The sequence below is a fragment of the Oncorhynchus keta genome, chromosome 4 (assembly GCF_023373465.1).
Source record: "Oncorhynchus keta strain PuntledgeMale-10-30-2019 chromosome 4, Oket_V2, whole genome shotgun sequence".
Lineage (NCBI taxonomy): Eukaryota > Metazoa > Chordata > Actinopteri > Salmoniformes > Salmonidae > Oncorhynchus > Oncorhynchus keta.
Genome location: NC_068424.1, coordinates 8,229,962 through 8,254,069, shown reverse-complemented (window position 1 = coordinate 8,254,069; position 24,108 = coordinate 8,229,962).

The following is a 24,108-nucleotide window of genomic DNA, read 5'->3' as shown; positions in this document are numbered from 1 at the left end:
TTAGGCCTTCGTTACTTTCCTTCATTAGCATTCGCAGGAGCGAGACAGAGAGAGTGAGCGAGAGAGATGCCAATAAAGCCCCTTAAATGTTCATTTAAATTGGGAGAGAGAGAGAGAGAGAGATGCCAATAAAGCCCCTTAAGTGTTCATTTAAATTGGGAGAGAGAGAGAGAGGGAGAGAGAGAGAGAGTGAGCAAGCGAGAGAGATGCCAATAAAGCTCCTTAAATGTTGATTTAAATTGGGAGAGAGAGAGAGAGAGAGAGAGTGAGCAAGAGAGATGCCAATAAAGCCCCTTAAATTTTCATTTAAATTGGGAGAGAGAGAGAGAGAGAGAGAGAGAGAGAGAGAGAGAGAGAGAGAGAGAGAGAGAGAGAGAGAGAGAGAGAGAGAGAGAGAGAGAGAGAGAGAGAGAGAGAGAGAGAGAGAGAGAGAGAGAGAGAGAGGTGTTGGTGTTTGTGTTTGTGTTCCCGGACTGGAGGATGTCATTTACGCTTTTCTCTGTTGTCCAAGGACGAACAAAAGAAGACCAAAGTTTAAAAATCAACTAAACAGATGCAGATGCAGTTGTCATGGTTAGACGCTGGGGGTTAAACGCCCCTGTTGAATGGAGAGCACAGCGTCCTAAAATTACACCCAACCTGACAATCCTGCTGGGCTTTGATTTATGGTTTTACAAGGCAGGATTTACACAACCCACAGGCTAATGGCTCAATTCAAAAGGCTAATGCTATTACCTTCCTATGGAAGGTCGACACAGATGGAGTTGTACATGGCTCCAAGTATTGTCCAATAGATGGATCATTTTCTAATCGACAGATTGTTTGTCCCTGTTATGTCCTCCTGTGCGGTGCTCCAGAAGACTGTCTGCTTCGTTGTTGACAATTTAAAGTCCAATTGATTTATTGGACAGGAACATCGGGCTTCTTCAATTTCAATTTAACCCTGAAGGATTGTATAACTATAGGGGACATTTAAGGGGAAGTTCCTGATGAACCATAATGGACGTGTCTCTATAAACCATAATGGATGTGTCTCTATAAACCATAATGGACTTGTCTCTATAAACCATAACAGATGTGTCTCTATAAACCATAATGGATGTGTCTCTATAAACCATAATGGATGTGTCTCTATAAACCATAACAGATGTGTCTCTATAAACCATAACAGATGTGTCTCTATAAACCATAACAGATGTGTCTCTATAAACCATAATGGACGTGTCTCTATAAACCATAACAGATGTGTCTCTATAAACCATAATGGATGTGTCTCTATAAACCATAACAGATGTGTCTCTATAAACCATAACGGATGTGTCTCTATAAACCATAATGGATGTGTCTCTATCATAACAGATGTGTCTCTATAAACCATAACAGATGTGTCTCTATAAACCATAATGGATGTGTCTCTATAAACCATAACGGATGTGTCTCTATAAACCATAATGGATGTGTCTCTATAAACCATAACAGATGTGTCTCTATAAACCATAACAGATGTGTCTCTATAAACCATAACAGATGTGTCTCTATAAACCATAATGGATGTGTCTCTATAAACCATAACAGATGTGTCTCTATAAACCATAACAGATGTGTCTCTATAAACCATAACAGATGTGTCTCTATAAACCATAACAGATGTGTCTCTATAAACCATAACGGATGTGTCTCTATAAACCATAACAGATGTGTCTCTATAAACCATAACAGATGTGTCTCTATAAACCATAACAGATGTGTCTCTATAAACCATAACAGATGTGTCTCTATAAACCATAATGGACGTGTCTCTATAAACCATAACAGATGTGTCTCTATAAACCATAACAGATGTGTCTTTATAAACCATAATGGATGTGTCTCTATAAACCATAACAGATGTGTCTCTATAAACCATAATGGATGTGTCTCTATAAACCATAATGGACGTGTCTCTATAAACCATAACAGATGTGTCTCTATAAACCATAATGGACGTGTCTCTATAAACCATAATGGATGTGTCTCTATAAACCATAACAGATGTGTCTCTATAAACCATAACAGATGTGTCTCTATAAACCATAATGGATGTGTCTCTATAAACCATAACAGATGTGTCTCTATAAACCATAACGGATGTGTCTCTATAAACCATAATGGATGTGTCTCTATAAACCATAACAGATGTGTCTCTATAAACCATAACAGATGTGTCTTTATAAACCATAATGGACGTGTCTCTATAAACCATAACAGATGTGTCTCTATAAACCATAACAGATGTGTCTTTATAAACCATAATGGATGTGTCTCTATAAACCATAACAGATGTGTCTCTATAAACCATAACAGATGTGTCTCTATAAACCATAATGGATGTGTCTCTATAAACCATAACAGATGTGTCTCTATAAACCATAACAGATGTGTCTCTATAAACCATAACAGATGTGTCTCTATAAACCATAACAGATGTGTCTCTATAAACCATAACAGATGTGTCTCTATAAACCATAACAGATGTGTCTCTATAAACATAACAGATGTGTCTCTATAAACCAGATGTGTCTCTATAAACCATAACAGATGTGTCTCTATAAACCATAACAGATGTGTCTCTATAAACCATAACAGATGTGTCTCTATAAACCATAACAGATGTGTCTCTATAAACCATAACAGATGTGTCTCTATAAACCATAATGGATGTGTCTCTATAAACCATAACAGATGTGTCTCTATAAACCATAACAGATGTGTCTCTATAAACCATAACAGATGTGTCTCTATAAACCATAATGGACGTGTCTCTATAAACCATAATGGACGTGTCTCTATAAACCATAACGGATGTGTCTCTATAAACCATAACAGATGTGTCTCTATAAACCATAACAGATGTGTCTCTATAAACCATAACAGATGTGTCTCTATAAACCATAATGGACGTGTCTCTATAAACCATAATGGACGTGTCTCTATAAACCATAATGGATGTGTCTCTATAAACCATAACAGATGTGTCTCTATAAACCATAACAGATGTGTCTCTATAAACCATAACAGATGTGTCTCTATAAACCATAACAGATGTGTCTCTATAAACCATAACAGATGTGTCTCTATAAACCATAACAGATGTGTCTCTATAAACCATAACAGATGTGTCTCTATAAACCATAACAGATGTGTCTCTATAAACCATAATGGATGTGTCTCTATAAACCATAACGGATGTGTCTCTATAAACCATAATGGATGTGTCTCTATAAACCATAACAGATGTGTCTCTATAAACCATAACAGATGTGTCTCTATAAACCATAACAGATGTGTCTCTATAAACCATAACAGATGTGTCTCTATAAACCATAATGGATGTGTCTCTATAAACCATGACAGATGTGTCTCTATAAACCATAATGGATGTGTCTCTATAAACCATGACAGATGTGTCTCTATAAACCATAATGGACGTGTCTCTATAAACCATAACAGATGTGTCTCTATAAACCATAATGGATGTGTCTCTATAAACCATAACAGATGTGTCTCTATAAACCATAATGGATGTGTCTCTATAAACCATAACAGATGTGTCTCTATAAACCATAACAGATGTGTCTCTATAAACCATAACAGATGTGTCTCTATAAACCATAACAGATGTGTCTCTATAAACCATAACAGATGTGTCTCTATAAACCATAATGGATGTGTCTCTATAAACCATAACAGATGTGTCTCTATAAACCATAACAGATGTGTCTCTATAAACCATAATGGATGTGTCTCTATAAACCATAACAGATGTGTCTCTATAAACCATAACAGATGTGTCTCTATAAACCATAACAGATGTGTCTCTATAAACCATAACAGATGTGTCTCTATAAACCATAATGGATGTGACTGTGTCTCATGTAGCTTTTAAATAGGGGTAAACAAATAGAGATAGAACGCACTAGACAACCTCGTAACCGACGGCAACACTTGAGGTGGTCAGCTGACTGTCACTATTGCTGAGAGACATTGACTTGACTACTCTGCCTTCTCCCTGTCGTTAACATGCCAATCACAGTTCAGGAGCACCCTGGGACCTAATCAATCAGCCTGATTGGGACTGTCACAAACTAGCTGCTGTTGACAAAGAGAGGTCCTGCCTGTTGCTGCCACTTAACTATCAGACTCTGCAGGTTTAAAGTGCATCATAATTAGGTCTTCACTCATCTCATCTCTGCTGCTAAGTAGTTAGAGAGACAGACTTTGCTGCGATGGTATGTGAACTGCAAGATTAGGACTGTCGGGTTAATTATCAAATAGGGTCAAATTGTGCTTACTGGTCGGTGTGTGGTTTTGACAGGATTTTCTAGGGTAGCACATTTCCAGTAGGATACCCTTTACTCATCTGTATACACAGAGAGAGAGAGAGAGAGAGAGAGAGAGAGAGAGAGAGAGAGAGAGAGAGAGAGATGACTACCCACTGATTACCAGTGTGCAAGCTGGTCTGATAATATAAACCTGAGCCTTAGGCCATCTCTCTATCATGGTCCCCTTCCCCTCACCCTTTTTCCCCCCTCTCTGGTGAAGCAACACTATGCTGTCCATCTCCCCCGCCTGTCAATACACCCTGGCGTACCTGCTACACACGTATCAATGCTTAACCACCCTCTCCCATTAGCCATTACACGCTAATTGATTTGAGATTGCCTATCATCAGCACTGTAATAGTAGCGTCAACAGTGACTGCTGATTTAAACCCTTCTGATAAAATGCTCTCTTCCGGGTTGTGTGTGTGTGTCCGTCTGTGTGTGTGTCCGTCTGTGTGTGTGTGTGTGTCCGTCTGTGTGTGTGTGTGTGTGTCCGTCTGTGTCTGTGTGTGTGTGTGTGTCCGTCTGTGTGTGTGTGTGTCCGTCTGTGTGTGTGTGTGTGTCCGTCTGTGTGTGTGTGTGTCCGTCTGTGTGTGTGATGCCAACTCTACTGTCCCGGGATTGGACTCATTAGAGATAGACAGCATACTCTTCCTCCTCCTCATCATCACTATGCATCGTGAAGGTATTGTCCCCTTTACTTGAGGGAGGCATTGAGAAGCTCTAGCCTCTGGCGATGGCTCTGCATGGTGGCCTATGAAAGCAGTGAGTAGCACACAACTCTTGTCAATCAAAGCCAACACAAAGAGACAGAACCTGTGACCCAAGCGGCATCCCATTCCCTTCACAGTGCACCCTGTGGACCCTGTTCAAAGGTAGTAGTGCACTGCAAGTACATACGGTGTCATTTGGGACTCCGCTGACACAGATGCACTAGGCTAGGAGGGAAGCCTTACGTTTGACAAGTCGAGTCATTTTAGCAGATCATCTTACCCAGAGAGACTTACAGTAGTGAGTGAGTGCGTATATTTTCATACTTGTCCCCCTGTGGGAATCGAACCCACAACCCTGGCTTGCAAGCACCACGCTCTATCCACTGAGCCTTCCAGACAGACAGGCAGACAGAAGCCTACATAGACAGGCAGGCAGGAGGCTACACAGACAGACAGGCAAGAGGCTACAGAGACAGACAGGCAGGAGGCTACAGAGACAGACAGGCAGGAGGCTACAGAGACAGACAGGCAGGAGGCTACAGAGACAGACAGACAGACAGACAGACAGACAGACAGACAGACAGACAGACAGACAGACAGACAGACAGACAGGCAGGAGGCTACAGAGACAGACAGGCAGGAGGCTACAGAGACAGACAGACAGGCAGGAGGCTACAGAGACAGACAGGCAGGAGGCTACAGAGACAGACAGGCAGGAGGTTACAGAGACAGACAGGCAGGAGGCTACAGAGACAGACAGGCAGGAGGCTACAGAGACAGACAATCAGGAGGCTACAGAGACAGACAGGCAGGAGGCTACAGAGACCAACAGGCAGGAGGCTACAGAGACAGACAGGCAGGAGGCTACACAGACAGACAGGCAAGAGGCTACAGAGACAGACAGGCAGGAGGCTACAGAGACAGACAGACAGGAGGCTACAGAGACAGACAGGCAGGAGGCTACAGAGACAGACAGGCAGGAGGCTACAGAGACAGACAGGCACGAGGCTACAGAGACAGACAGGCAGGAGGCTACACAGACAGACAGACAGACAGACAGACAGACAGACAGACAGACAGACAGACAGACAGACAGACAGACAGACAGACAGACAGACAGGCAGGAGGCTACAGAGACAGACAGGCACGAGGCTACAGAGACAGACAGGCAGGAGGCTACAGACAGACAGACAGACAGACAGACAGACAGACAGACAGACAGACAGACAGACAGACAGACAGACAGACAGACAGACAGACAGGCAGGAGGCTACAGAGACAGACAGGCAGGAGGCTACAGAGACAGAGACAGGCAGGCAGGAGGCTACAGAGACAGACAGACAGACAGACAGGCAGGAGGCTACAGAGACAGACAGGCAGGAGGCTACAGAGACAGACAGGCAGACAGACAGGCAGGAGGCTACACAGACAGACAGACAGACAGACAGACAGACAGACAGACAGACAGACAGACAGACAGACAGACAGACAGACAGACAGACAGGCAGGAGGCTACAGAGACCAACAGGCAGGAGGCTACAGAGACAGACAGGCAGGAGGCTACAGAGACAGACAGGCAGGAGGCTACACAGACAGACAGGCAAGAGGCTACAGAGACAGACAGGCAGGAGGCTACAGAGACAGACAGACAGGAGGCTACAGAGACAGACAGGCAGGAGGCTACAGAGACAGACAGGCAGGAGGCTACAGAGACAGACAGGCACGAGGCTACAGAGACAGACAGGCAGGAGGCTACACAGACAGACAGACAGACAGACAGACAGACAGACAGACAGACAGACAGGCAGGAGGCTACAGAGACAGACAGGCACGAGGCTACAGAGACAGACAGGCAGGAGGCTACACAGACAGACAGACAGACAGACAGACAGACAGACAGACAGACAGGCAGGAGGCTACAGAGACAGACAGGCAGGAGGCTACAGAGACAGGCAGGCAGGAGGCTACAGAGACAGACAGGCAGACAGACAGGCAGGAGGCTACAGAGACAGACAGACAGGCAGGAGGCTTCAGAGACAGACAGGCAGGAGGGATAAAGCAACATCAAGCCTGGCCAGATTGTGTGGTATGATTTGCTTCACGGCTAACTGTGATCTCTCTCCTAATTCATTCAGTCCAGAGAAACCGTCACCGTGTATAATTTAAGCCCTGGTGTTCCGTCAACATTGCTTCTTATAGTCACATTTAAATGAAGCTATTTCTTTTTACGGCCTGGTATTTATTAAACAAGTTGTGGGGGTAATGGTGAACATACATGGGTCCTGAAGCTCGGTGGGATGGGAAGCTTGTTAGGATGGGAAGCTTGTTAGGATGGGAAGCTTGTTAGGATGGTACATTGAGCTGTTAGGGAGAGAAATGCTGTTAGGTGGTAGGCTACATGAGCTGGGCTGTTAGGTGGTAGGCTACATGAGCTGGGCTGTTAGGTGGTAGGCTACATGAGCTGGGCTGTTAGGTGGTAGGCTACATAAACTGGGCTGTTAGGTGGTAGGCTACATGAGCTGGGCTGTTAGGTGGTAGGCTACATAAACTGGGCTGTTAGGTGGTAGGCTACATGAACTGGGCTGTTAGGTGGTAGGCTACATAAACTGGGCTGTTAGGTGGTAGGCTACATAAACTGGGCTGTTAGGTGGTAGGCTACATGAGCTGGGCTGTTAGGTGGTAGGCTACATAAACTGGGCTGTTAGGTGGTAGGCTACATAAACTGGGCTGTTAGGTGGTAGGCTACATAAACTGGGCTGTTAGGTGGTAGGCTACATAAACTGGGCTGTTAGGTGGTAGGCTACATAAACTGGGCTGTTAGGTGGTAGGCTACATAAACTGGGCTGTTAGGTGGTAGGCTACATAAGCTGGGCTGTTAGGTGGTAGGCTACATGAGCTGGGCTGTTAGGTGGTAGGCTACATAAACTGGGCTGTTAGGTGGTAGGCTACATAAACTGGGCTGTTAGGTGGTAGGCTACATGAGCTGGGCTGTTAGGTGGTAGGCTACATAAACTGGGCTGTTAGGTGGTAGGCTACATAAACTGGGCTGTTAGGTGGTAGGCTACATAAACTGGGCTGTTAGGTGGTAGGCTACATAAACTGGGCTGTTAGGTGGTAGGCTACATAAACTGGGCTGTTAGGTGGTAGGCCCTTCTCCTCTCCTCCACTCCCTCCTCCTCCTCTCCCTCCTCTTCCTTCTCCTCTTCTCCCTCCTCCTCCTCCCCTCCCTTTTCTCCTCCTCCTCCTCTCCTCCTTCTCCTCTCCTCCACTCCCTCCTCCTCCCCTCTCCTCTTCTCCCTCCTCCTCCCCTCCTTCTTCTCCTCCTCCTCTCCCTCCTTCTCCTCTCCTCCTCTCCCTCCTCCTCCTCTCCTCCTCTCCCTCCTTCTCCTCTCCTCCTCTCCCTCCTCCTCTCCCTCCTTCTCCTCTCCTCTTCTCCCTCCTCCTCCCCTCCTTCTTCTCCTCCTCCTCTCCCTCCTTCTCCTCTCCTCCTCTCCCTCCTTCTCCTCTCCTCATCTCTCCCCTCTCCTCTTCTCCCTCCTCCTCCTCCCTCCTTCTTCTCCTCCTCCCTCTCCCTCCTTCTCCCTCTCCTCCTCTCCCTCCCTTCTCCTCTCTCCTCATCTCTCCCCTCTCCTCTTCTCCTCTCCTCCTCCCCTCCTTCTTCTCCTCCTCCTCTCCCTCCTTCTCCTCTCCTCCACTCCCTCCTCCTCCCCTCTCCTCTTCTCCCTCCCTCCTCCCCTCCTTCTTCTCCTCCTCCTCTCCCTCCTTCTCCTCTCCTCCTCTCCCTCCTTCTCCTCTCCTCCTCTCCCTCCTTCTCCTCTCCTCCTTCTCTCCTCCTCCTCCCCTCCTTCTTCTCCTCCTCCTCTCCCTCCTTCTCCTCTCCTCCTCTCCCTCCTTCTCCTCTCCTCATCTCTCCCCTCTCCTCTTCTCCCTCCTCCTCCCCTCCTTCTCCTCCTCCTCTCCCTCCTTCTCCTCTCCTCATCTCCCTCCTCCTCCCCTCTCCTCTTCTCCCTCCTCCTCCCCTCCTTCTTCTCCTCCTACTCTCCCTCCTTCTCCTCTCCTCATCTCTCCCCTTACATCTGGTCTCAGAATGTTCCTGAAATTCTCTATTTTTTATTCAAGTGCAATCTGATAATGAGACCATTGGTCAGCATCGGTTAAAGGATAAAATAAATGATGTTCATTTTTCGTCGGAGAGAAAGTCCCTGTGACACACAATCACGTGCACACACACACATAAACACATCCTCATCTCCGTTTTGACGGTCCAAGTCTTCGGTGCAGCGGGTGGATTAAGAGTTTCATATTCATGCATAGAACGGAGGAGCCAGAGGTTAAGAACAGAGTGAGTGCTATTCACCGCTCGACTTTGAACATGACAGATCTGGAGAAGAGGGTGGCTGGCTGGCTTCGTTACTTTGCTAACAGACCCACAGCTTAATGTGTTTCAGAAGTGATTATGACTTCACCATTGGCTAATTAGGGACTCATAAAACATTTCCTGAGACTGTTTGTAAAGCATTTCGTTCCGCTGATTAAATACGGGATGCTTGATAAGAAGTATTAGTTGTCTGAGGAGGGGGAGGGGGAGGAGGAGGAGGAGGAGGAGGAGGAGGAGGAGGAGGAGGAGGAGGAGGAGGAGGAGGAGGAGGAAGAGGGGGAGGAGGAGCAGGAGGAGAAGGAGGTGAAGGAGGAGAAAGAGAAGGAGGAAGAAGAGAAGGAGGAGGAGGAGGAGGGGAGAGGAGGGGAAGGAGGAGGAGGGGAGAGGAGGGGAAGAAGGAGGAGGGGAGAGGAGGGGAAGGAGGAGGAGGGGAGAGGAGGAGAAGGAGGTGAAGGAGGAGAGAGAGAAGGAGGAGGACAGAAGCAATACCTTTGAAGATAATCTTTCCTTCCTACCATCACTGTGTTTCCTTGATCAAATTAAACATTTTGGCATGCATGTATTTTTATGTCTTAATTACAGTGCTACGAAATGTCTCTTTCCACCTTAGTGCATGTGTGTGTACGCACATACGTTTACCATCAATCATGGTATACTTACCTGGCAAGAGACATCATGATCAATAAGGTGGTTCACCTTTGGTGTGTCTGCCGTTTTCCTACTGTCCCCTGGAAAGCAAAGAGAACAACAAAAACCAACTGTGTGAAGTGAGGTCATGCCAATGTTGATTGCTGAGAACTAGCTATTACCTTAGCAGAAAATAAGTATATTATGTTCTGTCTGTTAATGTTGATTTGCCTGATTTGTTCTCCTAACCCCCACCTGGCCCCTCTGCTTTCTGCCCCCTGCTTTCTGCCCCCTGCTTTCTGCCCCCTGCATTCTGCCCCCTGCATTCTGCCCCCTGCATTCTGCTTTCTGCCCCCTGCATTCTGCCCCCTGCATTCTGCCCCCTGCATTCTGCTTTCTGCCCCCTGCATTCTGCCCCCTGCTTTCTGCCCCCTGCTTTCTGCCCCCTGCATTCTGCCCCCTGCTTTCTGCCCCCTGCATTCTGCCCCCTGCATTCTGCTTTCTGCTTTCTGCCCCCTGCTTTCTGCCCCCTGCATTCTGCCCCCTGCATTCTGCCCCCTGCATTCTGCCCCCTGCATTCTGCCCCCTGCTTTCTGCCCCCTGCATTCTGCCCCCTGCTTTCTGCTTTCTGCCCCCTGCTTTCTGCTTTTCTGCATTCTGCCCCCTGCTTTCTGCCCCCTGCATTCTGCCCCCTGCATTCTGCCCCCTGCATTCTGCCCCCTGCTTTCTGGCCCCTGCATTCTGCCCCCCTCTGCTTTCTGCCCCCTGAATTCTGCCCCCTGCTTTCTGCCCCTGCTTTCTGCTTTCTGGCCCCCCTGCATTCTGCTTTCTGCTTTCTGCCCCCTACATTCTGCTTTCTGCTTTCTGCCCCCTGCTTTCTGCTTTCTGCCCCCTGCTTTCTGCTTTTCTGCATTCTGCCCCCTGCTTTCTGCCCCCTGCATTCTGCCCCCTGCATTCTGCCCCCTGCTTTCTGCCCCCTGCATTCTGCCCCCTGCTTTCTGCCCCCTGCATTCTGACCCCTGCATTCTGCCCCCTGTTTTCTGACCCCTGCTTTCTGCTTTCTGCATTCTGCCCCCTGCTTTCTGCTTTTTGCATTCTGCCCCCTGCATTCTGCCCCCTGCTTTCTGCATTCTGCCCCTGCATTCTGCCCCCTGCTTTCTGCTTTCTGCCCCCTGCATTCTGCCCCCTGCTTTCTGCTTTCTGCTTTCTGCTTTCTGCCCCCTGCTTTCTGCTTTCTGCCCCCAGCTTTCTGCTTTCTGCTTTCTGCTTTCTGCCCCCTGCCCCTGCTTTCTGCTTTCTGCCCCCTGCTTTCTGCTTTCTGCTTTCTGACCCCTGCTTTCTGCTTTCTGCTTTCTGACCCCTGCTTTCTGCCCCCTGCTTTCTGCCTCCTGCATTCTGCCCCCTGCTTTCTGCCCCCTGCTTTCTGCTTTCTGCTTTCTGCCCCCTGCTTTCTGCTTTCTGCTTTCTGCCCCCTGCTTTCTGCCCCCTGCTTTCTGCCCCCTGCTTTCTGCCCCTGCATTCTGCCCCCTGCTTTCTGCCCCCTGCATTCTGCCCCCTGCTTTCTGTTTTCTGCCCCCTGCATTCTGCCCCCTGCTTTCTGCTTTCTGCCCCCTGCATTCTGCCCCCTGCTTTCTGCTTTCTGCTTTCTGCCCCCTGCTTTCTGCTTTCTGCCCCCAGCTTTCTGCTTTCTGCTTTCTGCTTTCTGCCCCCTGCCCCCTGCTTTCTGCTTTCTGCCCCCTGCTTTCTGCTTTCTGCTTTCTGACCCCTGCTTTCTGCTTTCTGCTTTCTGCTTTCTGACCCCTGCTTTCTGACCCCTGCTTTCTGCTTTCTGACCCCTGCTTTCTGCAACCCTTCATCTCTCACACATCTTTCCTCCAAGTCATTCCAGGTTAGCAGAATGTCACAGATATCTAATGTTTACCCTCAGATGGCTTCTGTTGTTGTAAAGGTTAATGTACATCTATTTTAAGCAATGAATGAAGGCTAAAAGAGAATGTATCTATCTATCCCTGAGAAGAAACGCAGGGCTGTGAAATGTTGAACCTTTTGGAATGGGCATTCTGTGAGAAGAGAGTCCTAGTCACAGCACACAGCATGTGGCCTTGCTCAGCAGAACTTGTAGGAAGCATCCTCCCTCCCTCGTCCCCCAGGCGACCATGACTAGTGGGCGGTGACTAAACCAGGAAGATGAGTTCTGTTGTAAGAGTTCCACTGGTAAAAGAAGGACAATTACCCACCTTTCTGACTCACATCATGATGTCATTCATAACTATGGGAGATGGACGTGTGAGGTATAACTACAATGATTAACTGTCAATATGTTAACGTATTCTCATGAGACCGTGTTGATAAGTGTGTGTAGGACTGAACATCCATTTTAACAGATGACAAGTAAACGTTACAGTCATAATTAATGAAGCATTTAAAAGTTATGATTAAAGCAATTAACAGTTATGAGGCTAAGCAATGATTCAGAGAATAATCTTCAAACAACTCAAGATCTATTGCGGCTGGTAAGAACTAAAAAACAGAGAGAGAGAGAGAGAAGGGGGGTAAGATACCATAGTAAGACTGAGAAAAGTGTGAGAGAGAGAGAGAGATGGATTGAAAGTAGAGAGAGAGAGAGAGAGATATGAATTGAAAGTAGAGAGAGAGAGAGAGAGAGAGAAGTAGAGTGTGTGTGTGTGAGAGAGAGAGAGAGAGAGAGAGAGAGAGAGAGAGAGAGAGAGAGAGAGAGAGAGAGAGATGGATTGAAAGTACAGAGAGAGAGAGAGAGAGAGAGAGAGAGAGAGAGAGAGAGAGAGAGAGAGAGAGAGATGGATTGAAAGTAGAAAGAGAGAGAGATGGATTGAAAGTAGAGAGAGAGAGAGAAGTAGAGAGTGTGTGTGTGTGTGTGTGTGTGTGTGTGTGTGTGTGTGTGTGTGTGTGTGTGAGAGAGAGAGAGGGAGAGAGAGAGAGAGAGAGAAAGAGAGAGAGAGAGAGAGAGAGAGAGAGAGAGAGAGAGAGAGAGAGAGAGAGAGAGAGAGAGAGAGAGAGAGAGAGAGAGAGAGAGAGAGAGAGAGAGAGAGAGAGAGAGAGAGAGAGAGAGAATAATTGAAAGTAGAGGGAGAGAGAGAGAGAAGTAGAGAGTGTGTGTGTGAGAGAGAGCGCCAGATAGAGAGAGGCATTTAACTGGCAGACAGTTCTCCTAATTCAGTCTGGCTGTGTTGCTCCATGTTACTCATCTATCATTGCCTCTTTCTGTGAGACTCACCGTTTTCTCTCTCTCTCCCTCCACACAGAACAGAGGGGAGAATTCAATCTTTCCCCCGCCTTAAAGTCGTCTCCAGAAATGCATTCGTTCGCATTTCACATCGAGGGACTCCACCTGCCATTAACGGGCCACGCTTTGCATGCCTGTATGGTCCCACAGCTAGATTAGAGTGGAGGGAGGGATGAAGGGAGGGAGGGATGAAGGGAGGGAGGGATGAAGGGAGGGGGGAGGTTAGGAGGGAGGGAGGGGTGAAGGGAGGGTGGGAAGGATGAAGGGACGGAGGGAGGGAGGGAGGGAGGAAGGGAGGGGGGGGTTAGGAGGGAGGGAGGGGTGAAGGGAGGGTGGGAGGGATGAAGGGACGGAGGGAGGGAGGAAGGGAGGGGGGTTAGGAGGGAGGGAGGGGTGAAGGGAGGGAGGGATGAAGGGACGGAGGGAGGGAGGGAGGGAGGAAGGGAGGGGGGGTTAGGAGGGAGGGAGGGGTGAAGGGAGGGTGGGAGGGATGAAGGGAGGGAGGGAGTCGGTGCCTTTTAAGGTGAGGGAGGATGATTATTTTTTTATGAGCATGGCCTTATTTCTATTACAGCATATTGGATGACTATCGTTCATATTCCATTCACCCAGTTCAATGTAACATCGATAGGTTTAGGCTACTACATGATACTCCAATTCTCCCTATACCCATCATGAGGTTTCTGCAACCTACGTAGTCTATGAATAAAATAGTTTACAATGCAGGTCGAGAGAAATTTGAGTAATCAGGAGACAGACAGTGACATATTCAATACCACCTTGCACAATCTTGCCTGCATCTAGCTGATCTAGGTTGTAATCGTTAGTGTAGCCTTTGCAAACAAGGGTTTCTATTGGACAAATTCAGGTATGTTTATCCCTGTTCCGTTCCGTTTAAGAAAAGGTCTCTAACAGAATGGGCAGAATGAACACACCGCTGATCACACACAAACACAGTTCACCCGATCCCTTTTCCTCATATGTTTTCCGTCTGATCATTTACATTTCTGCTGCTGCCTACTACTATGATAGCAAAAAAATTTCTTGCCATGTGAGTTATCATATTATCGATATGCATAATATCTAACAAATGGGAAGAAAGATGAACCTGCTGTGACGGCGTTTCTTCGTTTGTTGAAAGAGAGTCGGACCGAAATGCAGCGTGGTGGTTACTCATGTCTTTAATGAATGAATCGCGGTACATGAAATAACTGATACAAATACAAAACAACAAAACGGAACGTGAAACCTAATTACAGCCTATCTGGTGAAACTACACAGAGACAGGAACAATCACCCACGAAATACAACGTGAAACCCAGGCTACCTAAATACGGTTCCCCATCAGAGACAACACGAATCACCCGACTCTGATTGAGAACCGCCTCAGGCAGCCACGCCTATACTAGACACACCCCTAATCAACCACAATCCCAATGCCTACAAAAACCCCAATAGGACAATACAATAAACCCATGTCACACCCTGGCCTGAACAAATAATAAAAGAAAACACAAAATACTAAGACCAAGGCGTGACACCTGTCTCCCCGCTGAAAGTTGAGGACATACAGACCTCCGTCCTCTGTTTTGATCATGCAGGGAGGTATTCTGTCGATATCTATCTAGGTATATTAAAATACTTCTGTTTTTTTCCATTACGAGTATCAAGTTAATAGCTACTAGAACTAAACATGTTAGTAAACCCGCTACAATTATGTAGTACAGTGTACAGTTAGCAAGCATTTTAGCAGTTTCACCTGTGGGCCCCAGTAGCAATACATTTTTTATTTTTTTTATTTTTTATTTCACCTTTATTTAACCAGGTAGGCTAGTTGAGAACAAGTTCTCATTTGCAACTGCGACCTGGCCAAGATAAAGCATAGCAGTGTGAGCAGACAACACAGAGTTACACATGGAGTAAACAATTAACAAGTCAATAACACAATAGGAAAAAAAAGTGTAGTCTATATACAATGTGTGCAAAAGGCATGAGGAGGTAGGGGAATAATTACAATGTTGCAGATTAACACTGGAGTGATAAATGATCAGATGGTCATGTACAGGTAGAGATATTGGTGTGCAAAAGAGCAGAAAAGTAAATAAATAAAAAGATTATAGATTATGTACAGCTGCAGCGATCGGTTAGCTGCTCAGATAGCTGATGTTTGAAGTTGGTGAGGGAGATGAAAGTCTCCAACTTCAGCAATTTTTGCAATTCGTTCCAGTCAGAGGCAGCAGAGTACTGGAACGAAAGGCGGCCGAATGAGGTGTTGGCTTTAGGGATGATCAGTGAGATACACCTGCTGGAGCGCGTGCTACGGATGGGTGTTGCCATCGTGACCAGTGAACTGAGATAAGGCGGAGCTTTACCTAGCATGGCCTTGTAGATGACCTGGAGCCAGTGGGTCTGGCGAAGAATATGTAAGGAGGGCCAGCCGACTAGAGCATACAAGTCGCAGTGGTGGGTGGTATAAGGTGCTTTAGTGACAAAACGGATGGCACTGTGATAAACTGCATCCAGTTTGCTGAGTAGAGTGTTGGAAGCGATTTTGTAGATGACATCGCCGAAGTCGAGGATCGGTAGGATAGTCAGTTTTACTAGAGTAAGCTTGGCAGCATGAGTGAAGGAGGCTTTGTTGCGGAATAGAAAGCCGACTCTTGATTTGATTTTCGATTGGAGATGTTTGATATGGGTCTGGAAGGAGAGTTTGCAGTCTAGCCAGACACCTAGGTACTTATAGGTGTCCACATATTCAAGGTCGGAACCATCCAGTGTGGTGATGCTAGTCGGGCATGCGGGTGCAGGCAGCGATTGGTTGAAAAGCATGCATTTGGTTTTACTAGCGTTTAAGAGCAGTTGGAGGCCACAGAAGGAGTGTTGTATGGCATTGAAGCTCGTTTGGAGGTTAGATAGCACAGTGTCCAATGACGGGCCGAAAGTATATAGAATGGTGTCATCTGCGTAGAGGTGGATCAGGGAATCGCCCGCAGCAAGACCAACATCATTGATATATACAGAGAAAAGAGTCGGCCCGAGAATTGAACCCTGTGGCACCCCCACAGAGACTGCCAGAGGAACGGACAGCATGCCCTCCGATTTGACACACTGAACTCTGTCTGCAAAGTAATTGGTGAACCAGGCAAGGCAGTCATCCGAAAAACCGAGGCTACTGAGTCTGCCGATAAGAATCTGGTGATTGACAGAGTCGAAAGCCTTGGCAAGGTCGATGAAGACGGCTGCACAGTACTGTCTTTTATCGATGGCGGTTATGATGTCGTTTAGTACCTTGAGTGTGGCTGAGGTGCACCCGTGACCGGCTCGGAAACCAGATTGCATAGCGGAGAAGGTATGGTGGGATTCGAGATGGTCAGTGACCTGTTTGTTGACTTGGCTTTCGAAGACCTTAGATAGGCAGGGCAGAATGGATATAGGTCTGTAACAGTTTGGGTCCAGGGTGTCTCCCCTTTGAAGAGGGGGATGACTGCAGCAGCTTTCCAATCCTTGGGGATCTCAGACCAACTGAAAGAGAGGTTGAACAGGCTGGTAATAGGGGTTGCGACAATGGCGGCGGATAGTTTCAGAAATAGAGGGTCCAGATTGTCAAGTCCAGCTGATTTATACGGGTCCAGGTTTTGCAGCTCTTTCAGAACATCTGTTATCTGGATGTGGGTAAAGGAGAACCTGGAGAGGCTTGGGCGAGGAGCTGCGGGGGGGCCGGAGCTGTTGGCCGAGGTAGGAGTCTGGCCAGCCGTTGAGAAATGCTTGTTGAAGTTTTCGATAATCATGGATTTGTCGGTGGTGACCGTGTTCCCTAGCCTCAATGCAGTGGGCAGCTGGGAGGAGGTGCTCTTGTTCTCCATGGACTTCACAGTGTCACAGAACTTTTTGGAGTTGGAGCTACAGGATGCAAACTTCTGCCTGAAGAAGCTGGCCTTAGCTTTCCTGACTGACTGCGTGTATTGGTTCCTGACTTCCCTGAACAGTTGCATATCGCGGGGACTGTTCGATGCTATTGCAGTCCGCCACAGGATGAATAATGAATAAAACCAAAAGCTTACCTTGACTTGGAAGAGTTCCAGTGTTGGATAGCCATAGCCAGCTAGCTAACATAGCATCCCTCTCTGTTGGATAGCCATAGCCAGTTAGCCAACATAGCATCCCTCTCTGTTTGATAGCCATAGCCAGTTAGCCAACATAGCATCCCTCTCTGTTTGATAGCCATAGCCAGTTAGCCAACATAGCATCCCTCTCTGTTTGATAGCCAGTTAGCCAACATAGCATCCCTCTCTGTTGGATAGCCATAGCCAGTTAGCCAACATAGCATCCCTCTCTGTTTGATAGCCATAGCCAGTTAGCCAACATAGCATCCCTCTCTGTTTGATAGCCAGTTAGCCAACATAGCATCCCTCTCTGTTGGATAGCCATAGCCAGTTAGCCAACATAGCATCCCTCTCTGTTGGATAGCCATAGCCAGTTAGCCAACATAGCATCCCTCTCTGTTGGATAGCCATAGCCAGTTAGCCAACATAGCATCCCTCTCTGTTTGATAGCCAGTTAGCCAACATAGCATCCCTCTGTGTTTGAGACAGGTGTTTGAGTAGGTTGAACTAGCTAGCTGCATTGGCTAAGTAAAAGTAATAAAAAATATATTAAAAAAATCTTGCTCTCTCTCGCTCTCTCTCTCTTGCTTCTCCTTAATTTTTGAAAACATGTATTTGTTCAAACCTATTCAACTATTGTCTTTCTAGCTCTGAGTCAACTAGTCACCAAATTACGCACAGCAGTGCTAGCTAGTTGTTAGCTTATCCTTTCAGCATTAGATTAATTCATTGATCCTTTGATTGGGTGGAAAACATGTTAGTTCATGTTGCAAGTAATTGGAAAGGTAAATACTAATTATTTGTGACATTGTGGCTACAATAAAGAATGTAAACATGCTGTGTTTTTATTTACAGTAGTGATGGACAGCTGGTAGCCTGGTTAGCAGGACAATAGACTCTTTATAACCCAGCTACTGTAGGTGTGATTCCCCCCTCCCCATCCCCCCCAAGCTGCAATGTATTTGATGCTTAAGTATTCTTAAGTACTCTTAAGTACTCGTCAGTACTCTTAAGTATTCTTAAGGACTCTTAAGTACTCTTAAGTATTCTTAAGTATTATTAAGTACTCGTAAGTACTCTTAAGTATTCCTAAGTACTCTTAAGTACTCTTAAGTACTCTTAAGTATTCTTAAGTACTCTTAAGTACTCTGACACCATCCCTATGGATAAGTATTTCTAACTTAAAACGGCAGTACAGCATTTCTTCAGAAACATGTTTATGCTTTCGTTAATAAAATTATGTTTTAAAAAATGACTCTTCCAAAAATGCACATGTATATTTAGCTATGGATCGATAACAAATGACTATGGGAAAAAATATCACTGAATTACAGAAATATTGGAACAAAGTTGTCTAATTAACGTAAACACATTTTTGCTTACTGGAATACACTATTTCAAATATATACATATATATATATATTTCGCTGTTCATCCGCAAAGCCAACTCCTCGTTTGGTCTGCCAATGACTGGAACGAATTGCAAAAATCACTGAAGCTGGAGTCTTATATCTCCCTCTCTAACTCTAATCATCAGCTGTCAGAGCAGCTTCCCGATTGCTGCAGCTGTACACAGCCCATCTGTAAATAGCCCATCCAACCAACTACCTACTTCATCCCCATATTTGTTTTTGTTTTTCTGCTCTTTTGCACACCAGTATTTCTACTTGTACATCTTCATCTGCACATCTATAACTCCAGTGTTAATCTGCTAAATTGTAATTACTTTGCAACTATGGTCTATTTATTGCCTTACCTCCTTACTTCATTTGCACACACTGTATACAGATTTGTCTGTACATTTGTTTATTCCATTTGTAAATCTGTGTTGTTGTTTTTGCCGCACTGATTTGCTTTATCTTGGCAAGGGTCACAGTTGTAAATGGGAACTTGTTCTCAACTGGCTTACCTGGTTAAATAAAGGTGAAAAAAATAAAAAAATAATATATATATATATATACTGTATGTAATTACTGGCGGAGAGTCTCCTCATATTTTTAGATAAGACTGCTGGAAAAGCATTCCTCAGGAAGCTGGTTGAGAGTGTTCCAAGAGTGTGCAGGGCTGTATATACACATTATATATACACATACATACATGATATATATGTATATATAGATTGATGAGGGAAAAACACAATTTAATCCACTTGAGAATAAGGCTGTAACAAAATTTGAAAAAGTCAAGGGGTCTGAATTCTTTCCGAATGCACTGTTTACGGAACAATGCACAGTTAATATATAAACAGTGGTGTATATATATATATATATATATATTAAAAATTATGGAGGCCATTGTGTTCTTGGGGACCTTCAATGCTGCAGAACATTTTTGGTACACTTCACCAGATCTGTGCCTCAATCCTGTCTCAAAGCGCTACATACAATTCCCTCGACCTCATGGCTTGGTTTTTGCTCTGACATGCACTGTCAACTGTGGGACATTATATAGACAGGTGTGTGCCTTTCCAAATCATGCCTGATCAATTGAATTTACCACAGGTGGACTCCAATCAAGTTGTAAAAAGTTCTCAAAGGTGATCAATGAAAACGGGATGCACCTGAGCTCAATTTAAATTCATCTCATCTCAATCTCATAGCAAAGGGTCTGTAAGTAAGGTATTTCATTTTTTTAAAAAATTTTTATGTGTATACATTTGCAAACGTATAGCGTGTAGATTAATGAGGGCAACAAAAAAAAAAATCAGTTTCTGAATAATGCTGTAACGTAACAAAATGTAATCAGTTTCTGAATAATGCTGTAACGTAACAAAATGTACCAAATGTCAAGCGGTGTGAATACTTTCCCAATGCATTGTATTTATATATGTTAAAACGTTCATTTGTGGAATTTCCTTCTTTCTTAGTGTGTTTGAGCCAATCAGTTGTGTTGTGACGACAGAGGGGTGGTATACAGAAGATGGCCCTATTTGGTAAAAGACCAAGTCCGTATTATGGCAACAACAGCTCAAATAAGCAAAGAGAATTTATAGACCACCATTACTTCAAGACATGAAGGTCAGTCAATCCGGAACATTTCAAGTTTCTTCTGGTGTAGTTGCAAAAACCATCAGGCGCTATAATGAAACTGTCTCTCATGAGGACAGGAAAAGAAGACCCAGAGTTACCTCTGCTGCAGAGGATAAGTTCATTAGAGTTACCTCTGCTGCAGAGGATAAGTTCATTAGAGTTACCTCTGCTGCAGAGGATAAGTTCATTAGAGTTACCTCTGCTGCAGAGGATAAGTTCATTAGAGTTACCTCTGCTGCAGAGGATAAGTTCATTAGAGTTACCTCTGCTGCAGAGGATAAGTTCATTAGAGTTACCTCTGCTGCAGAGGATAAGTTCATTAGAGTTACCTCTGCTGCAGAGGATAAGTTCATTCAAGTTAACTGCACCTCAGATCAGATTGCAGCCTAAATTAATGCTTAACAGAGTTCAAGAAACAGACACATCTCAACATCAACTCTTCAGAGGAGACTACGTGAATCAGGCCTTTGTGGTCTAATTTCTTTAAAGAAACCACTACTAAAGGACATCAATAATAAGAAGAGACTTGGGCAAAGAAACACGAGCAAATGGATGTTAAACCAGTGGAAATATGTCCTTTGGTCTGATTAGTCCAAATTTGTGATTTTTGGTTCCAATCTCCGTGTCTTTGTGAGATGCAGAGTAGATCTCTGCATGTGTGGTTCCCAGCATGGAGGAGGAGGTGTGGGGGGGGCTTTGCTGGTGACACTGTCAGTGATTTATTTAGAATTCAAGGCACACTTAGCCAGGATGGCTACCACAGAATTCTGCAGCGACATGCCATCCCCTCTGGTTTGCACTTATTGGGACTATCATTTGTTTTTCAACAGAACAATGACCCAAAACACACCCCCAGGCTGTGTAAGGGTTATTTGACCAAGAAGGAGAGTGATGGAGTGCTGCATCAGATGACCTGGCCTCCACAATCACCCGACCTCAACCCAATTGAGATGGTTTGGGATGAGTTGGACCACAGAGTGAAGGAAAAGCAGCCAACAAGTGCTCAGCATATATGGGAACTCCTTCAAGACTGCTGGAAAAGCATTCCTCAGGAAGCTGTTTGAGAGTCTGATTGACTATGTGTTATTTCATAGTTTTAATGTCTTCACTATTATTCTACAATGTAGAAAATAGTAAAAATGAAGAAAAACCCTTGAATGAGCAGGTGTGTCCATTCTTTTGACTAGTAGTGTATATACTCCGGATTCTGATATTGCTCATCCAAATATTTATGTATATCTCTTAATTCCATTCACTTACTTTTTACTGTTGGGAATTGTTAGATATTACTGCAAAGTTGAAGCTAGGAACACAAGCATTTCGCTACACCCGCAATAACATTTACTAAATATGTGTAGGCGACCAATACACTTTGATTTGATTTGATTTGATGTCTGGGGTGGCTGGAGGCTTTTACAATGTGGATGGGGGCACCGACGCCTATTTCCTTAAGTCCACGATCAGCTCCTTGGTCTCGCTGACATTGAGGGAGAGGTCATTCTCCTGGCACCACACTGACATGTCTTTGACCTCCTCCCTGTAGGCTCTCTCATCGCCGTTGGTGATCAGGCCGACCACATCGTGTCATCAGAAAAGTTGATAACGGAGATGGAGTTGTTCATAGCCACACAATCGTGGGTGAACAGGGAGCACAAGAGGAGGCTGAGCACACGCCCCCAGCGTGTTGAGGGTCAGCGTGGCAGAGGTGTTGTTGCCTACTCTCACCACCTGGGGTCGGCCTGTTCGGAAGTCCAGGATCCAGTTGCAGAGGGTAGTGTTCTGTTTCAGGGTCCCGAGCTTGGTGACGAGCTTGAAAGGCACTATGGTGTTGAGTGGGTCCAGAGTGTCTGGGATGATGGATTTGATATGTGCCATGATCAGCCTTTCAAAGCATTTGATTATTACAGATGTGAGTGCTACAGGGCATCTCGTCATTGTGGCAGGATGCCTTATATTTTCTGGGAACAGGAACATTGTTACTGGGCTTGAAACGTGGGGATTACAGACTGGTACAAGGAGAGGTTGAAAATGTCAGTGAAGACACCGGCCTGCTGGTCTGTGCATGCCATGAGGACATGTCCTGGAATATCGTCTGGCCCAGTGGCTTTACGAGTGTTGACCAGTTTAACTTAAATGTCTAAGCCGTCGGGGGGGAGTGGATCTATGCTGACATATACAGTGGGTATAGAAAGTCATCACCTCTCTTTCAAAATGTTTACCACCTCTCTTTCAAAATGTTTACGACCTCTCTTTCAAAATGTTTACCTTTTGTTGGCTAACATCCTGAAATGAAAGCACATAAAATCAGACTTTTTCTGGCTTAAAAAAAACAAACATTTCGGCACTGAACAGTCTCCATATCTGCCATACTTCCATTATTTTTTTCAAATGGTATTGAGAGTATGTATGGAGAGAAGAGGAGAGGGCCTAGAACTGAGCCCTGGGGGACACCATTAGTGAGAGTATGTATGGAGAGAAGAGGAGAGCGCCTAGAACTGAGCCCTGGGGGACACCAGTAGTAAGAGTATGTATGGAGAGAAGAGGAGAGGGCCTAGAACTGAGCCCTGGGGGACACTAGTAGTAAGAGTATGTGGTGCAGACACAGATCCTCTCCACGTCACCTGGTAGGAGGGGCCTGCCAGGAAGGATGCAATCCAATAGTGTGCAGAGCCTGAGACGCCCAGTCCTGAGAGGGTGGAGAGGAGGATCTAGATGTATGGAGAGAAGAGGAGAGGGCCTAGAACTGAGCCGTGGGGGACACCAGTAGTAAGAGTATGTATGGAGATAAGAGGAGAGGGCCTAGAACTGAGCCCTGGGGGACACCAGTAGTAAGAGTATGTGGTACAGACACAGATCCTCTCCACGTCACCTGGTAGGAGGGGCCTGCCAGGTAGGATGCATTCCAACAGTGTGCAGTGCCTGACATGCAGGCGTCCCATCTAGACATCTGGACATCTGGAAATCTGGAAATGCAAATGCGCTACGCTAAATGCTAATAGTACTAGTTAAAACTCAAACGTTCATTACCTTTGACCATCTTCTTTGTTGGCACTCCTAGATGTCCCATAATCACTATTGGGTCTTTTTTTCGATTAAATCGGAGACACCTGAAACCCCACCTCTTCAAGGAATACCTAGGATAGGGTAAGTAATCCTTCTCACCCCCCTAAAAAGATTTAGATGCACTATTGTAAAGTGGCTGTTCCACTGGATGTCATAAGGTGTATGCACCAATTTGTAAGTCGCTCTGGATAAGAGCGTCTGCTAAATCACTTAAATGTAAATGTAATATAGCCTAGATATCGATCTATGAAGACTGTGTGATAAACGAAAAAAAATAGCGTCTTATAACGTAACGTCATTTTTTTAAATTAAAAAAGTTGACGATAAACTTTCATAAAACACTTCGAAATACTTTTGTAATGCAACGTTAGGTATTAGTAAACGTTAATAAGCGATCAAATTGATCACGAGGCGATGTATATTCTATAGGGGTACGTCTGGAAATAATGGCCGGGTAAATCTCAACTAAAATATCCGGTCCGAGACCTGAAGAAATGGGCTGTCTCTTCTTCGTTTGACCAAGAAACAAAGCCTAGGCAAATGACAAGACTGTTGACATCGTGTCGAAGCTA